General features: G+C 55.9%; 1 long non-coding RNA gene across 1 annotated transcript; it reads left to right on the plus strand.

Moving 5' to 3' along the window:
• The first annotated feature begins 2,584 nt into the window (after positions 1–2,584).
• Positions 2,585–7,612, plus strand: LOC144320210 (uncharacterized). Its single transcript, XR_013385768.1, has 3 exons — positions 2,585–2,732; positions 3,521–3,626; positions 6,812–7,612. It is a non-coding gene; the product is annotated as an uncharacterized LOC144320210 (long non-coding RNA).
• The last annotated feature ends 4,984 nt before the right edge of the window (positions 7,613–12,596 follow it).

Here is a 12,596-nt window from a genome sequence, read left to right on the forward strand (position 1 = left end):
TCCGGGCTGCCATAGATCTGTTGGGCTGGTCCTAGTGCTCGGAGGCCTGGTGGTTTCCGTTTGCGGCTGCCGGGGCTTGCGTCCTGCTCGGGACGGTCCTACCCGACCTCGGGGTTCTGGCATCGTCCCTCTGTCTCCTGATGCTGGGCTATTCGTAATGTGGAACATCTCCAGTGCGGGCAGGACGTTCGTTTGGCCTGAAGTGCGGACCGACCTTGGTAGGCCCCTGGGGAGTGAAAGCCACACCGCTGTCCCCAGTGACCAGGAGGGCTGGGGTCTCACGGGGACCCTCCCAGGAGGGCTCTGTGCTGGAAGGAGAGGCAGGTGTGCAGGAGGAAGGCGGAGCTCTGGGGTGTTCTCAGTCACTGACACCTCGGGGTGGGGGGAGTGGAGAGAAGGTGTCCCCCCGCCCCCCGGCCCATCACCCTGGTCTGTGCTGCACCTGAGCAGCAGCTGGACCCCAGGTCTGGGCCTAGCTGAGTTGGAAAGCTCTCAGAAGCTTTCAGAGCCATTTCTGTGTTCTGGGGGCATCAGATCTCGGGCGGGGTGCTGGGGACGCCCAGAGTCACTGTGGCTGTTGTCGCCTCTGCTGGGCCAGAGCCCTCCTCTGGACCAGTTTGAAGAAAATGGGTGTCCCCCGCTTGGTAGCAGGGGCTCCTGGCTATACCTCCAGTGGGGTCACATCCAGCAGGGTCTGCAAAGTGGGGAAAGAGGCCAGGGAGGCGGCTGGGGCTGCAGAGACCCTACTGGCCACTTCTCGAGCCTCCTTCCAAAGGTGGGAAGAGGTTTTCCGACTTTCTGCCAGATGCAGACTGGACACGAAGGTTATAACCACGGCCGTGACTTAGTGGGTGCTTCTACAGGCCGAGCCCCAGGCCAGCTCTTTGCCTCGTTGTCACCGGGACCCACAACAGCCCCGCAGGATGGACTCGTGACGCCTACCTTACCGAGGAGAAAACAGATGCTCAGAGAGGGTGAGCAAGCTGCACGGAGCCCACAGCGGGTAGGGGAATCGAAGTCGCCTAAGGAGGCGTAGAGCGGCCGGGCTGGGAAATGGTCAGCAGAGCACCCTTCGGGTTTTTATTTATTTTATTTATTTTATTTTATTATCATTTTTTTTGCCCTTTGGGGTTTGCATGACGTGGGTGCTTGAAAGACTCAAGTGCCCCCCCAGCCCCCCTCTCTTCTTGGTGTCTCTTCTTCTCTTTCCAGAATGCCCCACCACCTGAAATCTGTAACAATTCGTAGCAAGGCCCCAAGCAAGGCCCCAACCCCCCCACCCCCAAGATGGGAAAGAAACTGGAATTCAGTAACTATATGATAGTTGCCGTTCATTTAAGAAGCTCCCCCTGTGAGCAAGTGCTTAGCCAGGGACCGTCCCCACACCTGGACGGCGCCCTCTCCAACCAAGGCCGACGCACGATCTGGAGGGGTTCGGGTGGGGAACATTCTCACCCGTGGGTCAGCTCTCAGGAAGGAGGGCGATCCGAAGGGGATCCCAGGGGAGGGGGTCTCTGGCCCGACCATCGGGGACAGTGGTAATGCAGGGCGGCGGGGAGCGTGCAGCTGTCCTGCTTGCCAGCCTGCGGAGGTACCAGACGCAACACTTGCAAAGCTTGTTGAATACATCACGGAGAAGTCCACGACACGATGTTGGATTTCGAGTGTAAAAACTCAATAAGCAGAAAAAGAAAAAGTGCAGAAATCAGGATAATGATCACCCCTGGGGCTGGAGGGCTGCTAACCTGATGGGAGGCGTGGTGGTGGGTTTCAGGGCGTGGGTGGGGGGCACTGGCCAGACTGTGTTTGTGTTTCTTCCTCTGGAGGAGGCTGGCTGAAGGCGTGTGCCTCTCACTTTATGGAAATGCAATGTGTACCCCTTCGATCCATGTACTTTTCCGCTGGTGCATCATACTCCAGTAAAAAGTTAAAATTTGTTGAAACAGGAGCTCAGGGGACGAGAGAGTTTGAACACGATTCTGGAGGCAGTGGGCAGGCCCAGCAGGCCTCTGAGCAGCGGCAGTTCGTGACCAGAGCTGGTTTTGGATGATGAATCTGGCAGGGCGTGTGAGATGGGCTGGCGGGGGGGAGAGGGGGTCGGCTGGCGTCTGCTCCGAGACGGTGGGGAGCGCAGGTGAGAGGTAATTCGCAGCCGCCCCGGGGAGGAGAAGCCGTGCTCGAGCTGTCTGGGGCTTCATTAAATATCAGAAAGAGAAATGAACCAATTTCGCGGCCCCGGTCTGTGCCTTCTCCCAGGATGTGAAGTCAAAGGCTATGCGACCCAAGGCCAGTAGCAATCCGATTAATTCCCCTGGATAAAGCCTTTAATCTAACACATAACAGCAAATTCTTGTTTTTCCATTAAAAACAATACCTCGGCCCCCACGTTGGCTGCCAGGGCCTTAATGAGATCCCCTTTCCCACCCGGGAGGCTGAATTGGACCTTTGTTTCTCGCAGCATGGGGTTCGGAAGATTGCTAGTTTGGCGGTAGGGCCAGTTGGGGGTATTTGCATTGATGGGGAGCGTGAGGCTGGATGTGACATAAGCAGCGAGGGGTTCTCGGTGACCTCAGCTGAACTGGAAGTTGGCCTAACTTCTTGGAAGAATGTGTGGGGAGGTTGGCTGGGGCCAGGCCCGGGCATGGCCTGGGGTGGAGACAGCCTTGGGCCGGGATCAGGGACCTAGGAAGGATCTAGTCCTCGCCACATCACTCGCTCACTGGGTGACCTCGGTAAGTCCCACCCCGCTCTGGCTTCTGTGTCTCCGCATGTCAGGTGGGACAGTTGGCCTCCTGGGGAGGCCAGTTACCCAGGGAATCAGGTGTCTGGGTGCCCGGCCTGTGATGTTGAGGCCTGAGCATGACCATGGGCAGTAACATGCTCCTCCACCTAACTACAGGGGACAGGGGTAGCGGGGAGGACACCCCCACGCCACTGGGGGACACAAAGGGTGTTGCACCATGGCAGAGGGGAGCCCCGTCCAACACGGACCCCTACAGAAAGTGACTTGCCCCCAGAGACAGTGGTATAGACACCACCTGCCTCCCGGGTGGGGTGACCAGCTCATCCTGCCTTGTCTGGGACTCTCCTGGTGTTGGCCCCGAAAGCCCCACATCCCAGGAAAGCCCAGGCCTTGGCAGACCAGGATGGTCGTCACCCACTTCTAGTCCCGGGTGACAGCTCAGCCCTCGAAGCAAACTGCCACCAACTGCCCCTGCAGGGGGCATCCAGGTGGGTGACCCAGACCCTTTCCCCGCATCCAGCAGCACGTGGGGACCCGACCCAGAGCCGAGACTGCCCTCTTGACGGCCCTGGTCATGGTGACCCCTCCCATCCCATCCTCACAGAAGGGGGACCGATGCTTCTCTCAGAATCCAGTCAAAGCTGGCTTGCTGGGCAGAAAGGGACAGTCCCCTAGTCTCTGCCTATTGCTGGGATGCTGGCTATCATACCTCAGGTGGACAGGTCCCCCTTCTAGGCTCTGGGCTCCATTACCCTCGTCAAATCCTCTTCTTGCCAGAGATCCCTGAGTTCACAGCATGCCCTCCAGAAGGACCCAAGGAATGGCCTCATGGCCCCAGCTGACTTCTGCAGCCAAGCGAGGAAAGCCAAAGGGACCAAACCAGGTGAGTGGCCCCCTCTAGGCAGAGCTTAATTCCGGCCCGATGTGTGCCAGTCATGACCTTACTTGGCTGGGGCCTCAGGGCCTGGCCCACCTCATGCAACTCTGCATCCTCCAGCTGACTCAACTTCCAACAAGGAGCAAAGCCCGTGGTCATGGGGCGGCCACTCCGCCAGGTCAGGGGGTCTTGGACCTGAGCAATCACTTCCGAGGGAGCATTAGGGTATTGGCCCAGCCACGATTTCCGGGGCTGGAAGTCTCACCTCTGTTAACGAGGTGTCACTGGAAAGGTGTCCAGGGCAGGCCGGGATGCCGGACGGGCAGGCACAGCTCCCAAACAGACCCCGCGCGGTGCCGTGGAAAACCACCTCTGACGCCTCCTGCCTACCGCCCAGCGGACTGGGGACACTGCTCGTGGGAACTGGCAGCCAGTGGTGACCTGTGAAATCAGGACTAAGGGGATGAAAATGTTTTGTCACCGAGAAAATATGTTTATGCTTATTAGAACAACATTTTTTGGGCTCATATAAAATAAACACATTGAGTCGAATGTTGCTACAAGTGCTCCACTTACAAAGAGGCAAGGAAGGTATGAGATTGTGGTCAGGAGCTGGCAAGGATGAAAAATTATAGCAGGATTAGCTTCTTGTGTTGTAAATTGGAAAGTCCAGAGATGTGTGGCACTGCTGCGGAGGCCCAAACTCCGAAATGAAATTTATTCTTGCTGTAAAATCTGGAAACGACGTCTTCACGGATAACAAATACAGAGAAAACATGATTTCAGCCTCGATATTTGGTCTCCTTGCAGACGGTTTTCATTAAAAAGGGCTTTATAAAAATGATAAAAATGTTACAGTTTGCTAAATTAAGTCTGAAACAGCTCTATTTAATAATCTGGTGCGTTTTAATCATTTTTTTTTGAAAAGCCTGACATATTGAAAAGAACCTCAGTCTTGGATACCATTTTAAAAAAAATGAAGAAAAGAGAAAAGGAAGCACTCTCAGCTCATCTTGGGTTGTTTTGCTCATTTCTTCACTTAAATTTGTCCTCCTCACTAAGGATTGGCACCAAGTGAATAAACATCTGATGCCCAGCTCTCCAGGCCTCCAGAGCTTTTGTAGCTGTGACAGGGGTCACGCGACAGTGGGTTTCCTCGTTCAGTTTTCTCTTGGGAATCAACTTGAAAAGGGTAACCGTTCTGTTTCCATCTTTAGGTTCCATAATGCAACACACTAAGGAATGGGGGTGTGCAAGGTGGGAGGGGGCAGGAGGGACAAACCATACTGGGAAGCCTTCTATAAAGGTCTCATGGAAAGTCTTTGCCAAAGAGCAATGCAAAGGGCCTTCCAATGAGTCCTTAGAAAAGTCTCAGTTTTGGAGCAGAAAGTGGAATTTGAGAGGCAGCTGTGGGGAGTTGTAAGAACACTGGGTTCAGACTACAGAAACCCAGTGCTATGAAACCATCCAGGGCCCAGGACTGTATGTATGTATGGACGGATGATGGGTGGATGGATGGATGAGTGGATGGATGGATGGAAGGATGGATGGATGGATGAGTGGATGGATGGATGGATCAATGGATGGATGAGTGGATGGATGAGTGGATGGATGGATGGATGGATGGATGGATGGATGGATGAGTGGTTGGATGGATGGATCAATGGATGGATGAGTGGATGGATGGATGAGTGGATGGATGGATGAGTGGATGGATGGATGGAAGGATGGATGGATGGATGAGTGGATGGATGGATGGATCAATGGATGGATGAGTGGATGGATGAGTGGATGGATGGATGGATGGATGGATGGATGGATGGATGAGTGGTTGGATGGATGGATCAATGGATGGATGAGTGGATGGATGGATGAGTGGATGGATGGATGAGTGGATGGATGGATGGAAGGATGGATGGATGGATGAGTGGATGGATGGATGGATCAATGGATGGATGAGTGGATGGATGAGTGGATGGATGGATGGATGGATGGATGGATGGATGGATGGATGAGTGGTTGGATGGATGGATCAATGGATGGATGAGTGGATGGATGAGTGAATGGATGGATCAGTGATTGGATGGATGGATGAGTGGATGGATGGATGGATGGTGGGTGGGTGGGTGGGTGGGTGGATGGATGGATGGAAGTTTTGGGTCCTGACTGCCTATAATAAGGGAAGGACATGTGTTCATCTTGACAATGTACCTGACACTTGCCAAGCATTGAGTCCACTCTCACATTATCTTCCTCAGTCTTCATAGCAACTATATTGATTTTATGTGAGAAGATAGAGTCTCAGAGGAACAATGTGCTACAGGCAGCATGACACAGCCCGTGAGAGAGTGAGCGGAGCTCCCAAAGCCTGGGTCCAGGTTTGGAAGACTACAGTTTTCTGTGAAACCATCCCAAAACCTATGATTATTTTCATTGTTAAAGATAATGCTTTTGGTTGGTGGAAAGATCTAGAAGTCATCTTTCCTGTGCTCCATGGATTCTTCCAGACTTTCTGATATTCCGGTCAAGGACTAGGAAACATGGAAAGACAAGCTTTGATGAGGAGCCAGTTGGAACGGCACTGGGAGAAAGTTTCAGAACAATTTTAAAATTACAATTTAAAAAAGAGGGGGTGAAGCAGCTGAGGTACCTGGCATCGTGCTGGGTGCTGGGTATGGGGTGCTGGGTGCTGAGGAAGGATCCAGGACATAGTGGGCTGGGAGAAGAAGGTAGAGACCTGCTTCCAGAAGTGGAAATCTTTGTCTTGAATTTTCTTCATAAGCACTGCTAGATGGGAAAATGTGCGGTCCCAGAATATGGCCCAGAAGGCATCACGGTGCAAAGTAGCAGAGGTGGAGGCCCGGAAAGCCCTGACTACATCCTCTCTGCCAGATGTGCCTTGGAGAGTCACCTTACTTCCCTTGGCCTACATTTCCCACTCCTGAACGTGGAGCTGATACTGTCTACACCCTGAAGCCACTGTGGGCATGGGATGAATGTGGATATGGTTGGTCACCATTGAGCTATAAGGGTCCCCCCACACAGAAGGGGCTCAGGACCCTCACCAAGCCCCAGAGCCTACCTTTGTGAATCCACCCCCTTCCCCACCCAACCGCCCAGGCCCAAAGCACAGCCATGACCTTGGGATCTGCCTTCCTTCCCGGACCTGACCTCTTCTCCTGCTCACCCAGGACCCTGGCAACTTCTGTGGCAGGAAGCCCACAGACCCCAGCATGAATAGGCTCTGGGATGGCGCCAACCAGAAACATCTTGGAAGCAGCTTAGTGGATGTTGTGGCGAAACCTGGAAGGAACACCATCATCTCTGGCCGGCCCCTCCCTGAGAACGCTGCCATAACAAGTAGTTATCCCCTTTGCTTTTTGTCTTTTTCTTTTCTAAACAAGCTTATTAAAGATTACTTAACTGCAAAGTGAAACCATCCCCAAGCTACTAAGTAGGCTGTGACTCAGTCCGTCAGACCACGGTGGCCTCTGGGCAGTCATCCCTGTAGGAACAGGGATGTCCACTTCTGGTGTGGGGTCCCAGCAGGTCACCTTTCCTCCAGCAGTGCCGTTGCCCTCACCTCGCGCAGTGTCAGAGCGGTGCTCTCACCCCAGCGTATGAAGATGCAGATTCCAGTCTCATCAACGCAGAACCTGCTCCGTCCACCACTCCCGTGGACACAGTTGGCCAATCACCCATGAGATCAAGTTCCCCCCCAGCTCTGGGGGCTGTCTTCCATCTCTTGATGAGTGAGTGAGGACACTGCTGGGCAGAGGAAGGCAAGGAAGGCCCAGTGGCTGCCCCTCTGTCCGGGGTCCTTGCATTCTTCGCCACAATCATGGATCAGGAATTCCGTTCTATGATTTTATGGAAAGACCTGATGTCTCCTCGTTCCTGTAGGTGCCTGAGGGACTGTCAGTTAAAACCCTCACCCAAATCCAGAGATGACTATGTTTGCCTGTCCACTGGCTACCAGGTTAGCAATGAAATTAAAGCAGAAAATGGTTGATTCTTGGTGAATCCATGTTTTGATCCCAGAACCATTTTGGGGGGCCTAGATGTTCTCAGGCCATCTGTTGTAATGTCTCCCTTGGAATTTGATTGGGAGCCACCAAGAAGCCAGATCGACCTCCTGAGATCTGTAAGGATTCCTATTTGCAAACTTCAGCCTTAGTTGTGTGACACCCAGAGTGGTGGGTCCCTAGATCCTCTGCAACCCAAACGTGATGGTGTTCACAAGCCCCTCTGATACCCAAGTGTGCATGTGCACATTTTTCTGGGAGCCATAATTTCATCATATTTCCAAAGGCCTCTATGTATGATGGAGAGGATCCTCCCAAAGAAATGTCTAGTCTCAGGAGAGGCTGTGGGGGGCAGTAGGAAGGTTTGGGGTCAGACGGCCCCAGGTTCCCATGCTGGCTAACTGGATAACTGCCAGTCAGCGAACTGGTCTGTATGTCTGTTCTTACCTGTCCAGTGGGGCTACCTAGACCGGCCCTCCAGGCTGCCAGGACAAAGAACCGGGATGCTGTGTGGCCACAATGTTTGGTTTCTACACCAGAGCATCAGGTTTTTTGTTCCCAGGCTCACACTGTACACACGCTGGAGGAGTTGGGAGCCTGGACAGACTCTTCTGTGGTGGGAATCACCATGTCCTTTTGGGGTCATGGGGGGCACTTCCAAATCTGTAGATGGCTCATGCCTCAGTTTCTTACTTAGCTCTCTCAGGCCAGACTCACTTAATAGAAACACAGGTCCCTAAGAGGCCCATGCTCAGCTTGCAGCAAGCAAAGGGATGGGCACTGCCCGGCCTGGCCACCCCATGCCTGGATCGCTCAGCAGCCCTCACTCCCCTCAAGTTTCTGGCAAGGGGAGGGATGTTCAGGCACCTCCGATTACGGCTTACAAAGTCTGGTTTATCTGAACTCTGCTTCATCTCGCCCCAGACACGTACATATTTCTTGTATTCATCTCCACCGAAGCAGAGAAAAACACTCGGCTTGTTGCAAGAGGGAGCCCCGAGAGGCTCGTTAGGAGGGCTGGGGGCTCTTGCTGGCATAATAAGTAGTTATCAGCCCAGGGCCACGCGGCCTGCTGGGCGCCCGTGACACAGCACCCGCCCCTCGGCGTCCTGCTGCCAACAGTGCTCCCGCGATGTGTCCAGCCCCCTGCCCCAGAGCGGCCACAATCAGTGTGGCATCTGCTGTCACACGCCCCGGGTGCCCCGAGCGGGCGGGAGCGATCACATCTGCCTGATGAGGGCGAGACCGGGGGGCCAGTCGGTGAGCCAGCCAAGGCCCCGGGCCCGGGCCAGCCTTTCAGGAGAACCGTGAGAGGCGAGGGCCCACGGCCTTGGGGACAGACCCCCAGTGGGATGCGGGGCCCCTCTGGTGCCCGTGAACTCTGGAGCCCCAAGAGGTCCCGCCCAAGTCCACCCAGGTGGACGGTGGCAGCGCTGGGAGGCCAAGCCAGCTCTGCTTTTTCTCCTTCCCGCCCACCCCTGGCCCAAACAAGGCAGCTTTCTGAGCTGCGGGGAATCAGCCCCTCCTGGGACCCTCCTCCTACATCCCTGCAAGATGAGAGTCCCTCAGGACGCGCAGCTCACGCCCAGGCCCGTTGGCTCTAAATGTAAGAAACTTCTGGAGGTGAGGTGAAAACCAACCCCGTAGGCCGTAAGCATGTGCCCGGCTGTCTGGGGCCACCCAGGGGAGCCTTCTGTAGACGTTGGGCATGAGGCCCATGGGATATTAGCTCAAGGAAGGATGACCACATACAGACGGGGAGCAAGTGCAAGGGCCCGAGAGGGTCCCTCGAGAAGGAGATGGCACCAGGGCCCCCCAGACACTGTACCCTGCTTCCTGCAAACCCGGGAACCACAGGGGAAAGGTGGCCCTTCCCCTGCTCCCAGGGAACGGCAGGAGATTGTCCTTGCTCCTGGGACCTCGCTTCCTCACAGGAAAATGGGAAAGAGTGAGGTAGTCAGAGCTGAGCTCAAATGGGCACAGGGCTGGGGCACAAAGGAAGCATCCCCTAATTCCAGAACTTTCTCTGGCTCCTTCTGCTCCTGAGAGCTTTGTGGTCACAGTGGAGCAATTCTCATATCTGTATCTGCCCCACACACACCCTAGTCTTCCTGTCTTTGGGCAAAATACCTGTCCTCCCATAGGCTCCCCTATGACAGCCTGGCCACCTCCCTCTGGGCAAGCTGGGTCCCTCCCGTGTGGCCCGACGGTGTCACGACTCATTGGGGGGCCCTCTCCCGTCTGACAGGAGCCCCGCTGGCCCCACACAGGCTGTCATCACGCCTCCCTGTTTCTCTCCAAGCCGCTCACTGGTTTCGGAGCCTGGAACATCTGACATGTTTTCCCAACATTTGCTTCTCATTTCAAAGTGTAAACCTGGCAAGTCAAGGAAGGTTCCGTGTTTTTCCCCTGCCCGTGTTCCTCTTGAGCTCTCTGCCTTCTCTTCGCGGGGAGAAGTGTCTCTAAAGTTGATCTTGGGTGGTTGTTCTCAAATAACTGGGCCCAAGGAGCTCAGAAGAAGCAAGTGGGACGAGCCCGAGTCTCTGGCAGCTTCGGCTTCCCGTTGAATTTTCCAGAGAGATTTTTGGGCAAAGGGTGTTTCTTGAGCTCATCAGGTTTCTCTCGTCCGTGTTGACGGCCATCCGCAAGTCACCCCATTCATCCTGGGCAGGGCGGGCCCCCAGCTTCCTACCCGAGGCCTGTCTCCTGAGCCCCGGGCCCCCTGCGCCCCCCCACGGCTGCCACCAGCCTCCAGCCTCCGCGGTGCGTGCTCCAAGCGAATTCTTCCCACCGCATCCAGTGTAGACAGGACTTCAGGCTGCCATTCCCTGGGAGCTCCACTTTCCAGCAAGGGGTTGCGGCGAAAGTGAAGGCGTGAGAGGGTTCCAGGCCCGGCTGCCCTGAGTGGAGCCAGCAAGACCCTGGACACGTCACCCAGCCTCCGCTTTGTCACAGCAGCACCGCCTCATCTGATGAGCGGCTCTGGCGCCGAGCGTGCATTCCGCAAAGGCAGCTATGATTGCTCTGCGTGAAGCTGCCTGCTATGCTCATCCACCCGGACTCATTTCTACCCGTGGAAGGGACCATACCGCACACCTGGGCGTATCGGGGGGTGCGCGTCTCTAGGGAGGAGGTGTTACAAGGGTCACATCCAGGGGATTAGGAGATGCGGCCACCTCTGGTGAGCTGTAGCTTCCCTCCCAGAGTGCGGTCGGGAGCCCAGGGCCCAGTGGGCCCAGGGCTGGATGGAGGCTTCTAGGCCAGGGCGGGGTGAGGAGCGCGGACCCCCGCCCACCCTTCGCCAAGAGGCTTCTCTGACCAGAATGAGTCTTCATTCACACTTCCAAGAATGTGAACCCAAAGCGACCTCTCCCCGCCCAGCTCAACGGGTCCAACTCCGTATAGGGATGGGGAAACTGAGGCCGGCCATCCCCAAGGCAACCAAGTTGCCAAACGCAGAAGCCGAAGGGCCAAGCCAGGGGCAAGGTCCCCTTGCCAGCCACTGGGGACAGTAGCAGGCCTCCATCACGAACTAGCTCAGATCCAATTGCCCCGGGAAATGCAGAAGGCTCAGTGCCCTGACCTTTCTGGGCTAATAAGGAGAAATATTTGATGTCATAAAACATTTCATTATTAAAGCAATTGGGAAAACCCTTATGGAGGCACAGCCAACAGGCTTTCTCAATTAGCATGAGCATGGACCCCCCCACTCCCCCACCCCAGTCCTCTCTGGGCCGCCCACCCCCACTTCCAGAAGCCAACAGAGGCCTGGCCCAAACCGCAGCCTCTCCAGCAGGGAAGGGCCCCGTGTGAATGCAGAACTCTGAGGAGGTTTGTTTTTCTCTGACCGCTCCACCTCCCTTGGTCTGCAGCCCAGGCTGGGCCCGGGGGGACAGGGGCTGGGGTGGGCATGCGGTGAGGAACGTCCGTGAGCCAGGGGTACCTAGCACAGCTGGGGGCTCAAGGAAGTCTTCCTGGAGAGGACATGGTAGGAGCTGCCTCTTTGTGGAGGAGTTAGCCGGAAACTTCTGGAAGCCAGAGTTGCCACTTGTGAACTAGTTCACCCACCACTTCTGGAGGATGCCCAGAAGGCTTCCTCGAGATGCCTCGCTTCCTGGGTCCCCCATGCTTGTCCTTTGGGTATCACTTTCTGCACACCCAGGCTGTTTGTGTGGGGTGCAGGCTGGTCCTGCTGAATCTTGGCCTCAGCCCTGCAGGGCACCCAGGGCTTGAGATCAAGCAGCCCAGAGCAGCAGACCCCTGGGCACCCAGCCACAAGACAAAACAGCAAGCCCCCTGGGAGGGCCTCCGTGGGCAGAGGGTCAGCAAGGTGGGGGTCTGGGGCACAGCACATCTGTTGGGGTTTTCCTGGGTTGATACCAAGAGCAGCTTCACAGCAAGAAGGCCTTGTTCTGGAAGCAGCCCATCTCAGCCCCCGGCCTCTCCCCCTTAGCTCTGGAGGACCCTGCACCCAACCACCACGCCCTCCTCACCCTGCAGTCAGGATGCTCGTCCCCCGGGAGCCTCTGTCTGCCCCTGCCCAGGGAGTCTGCAGGGCCTTCAAGACACAGCTGGCTGTTTAGAAGCCTCCTGGCTCCCAGAGGGGTTTCCTTCCCTACTCCTGCTGCTCCCCTGGGAGGGCCAGCCTGACGTAGGTTCTCAGAGAACCCTAGACATTGCCCAGACCGTGGCTCCCACGTACCAGGGAGGCCTCGGAGGCCCTCTGCTCCCCGTCCCGTCTTCCTTCAAACCCACCACCTCTGGCATTTCCCTCACGCTACCCCTGAGCTGGGTCCAGCTGTGCTCACCTATGCACACCTGTGTCGACCCGCACGCCTACCCTCACCTGTGCCCACTGCAGGCCAGAGCCTCTCCCTTCTCATGCACCCAACCTACTGGGCGGTAAACAAAGAATCCCTTCTAGGGGAGGGAGCCTGGAAAGCAAAATGTC

Source organism: Canis aureus, chromosome 9 (assembly GCF_053574225.1).
Source record: "Canis aureus isolate CA01 chromosome 9, VMU_Caureus_v.1.0, whole genome shotgun sequence".
NCBI lineage: Eukaryota > Metazoa > Chordata > Mammalia > Carnivora > Canidae > Canis > Canis aureus.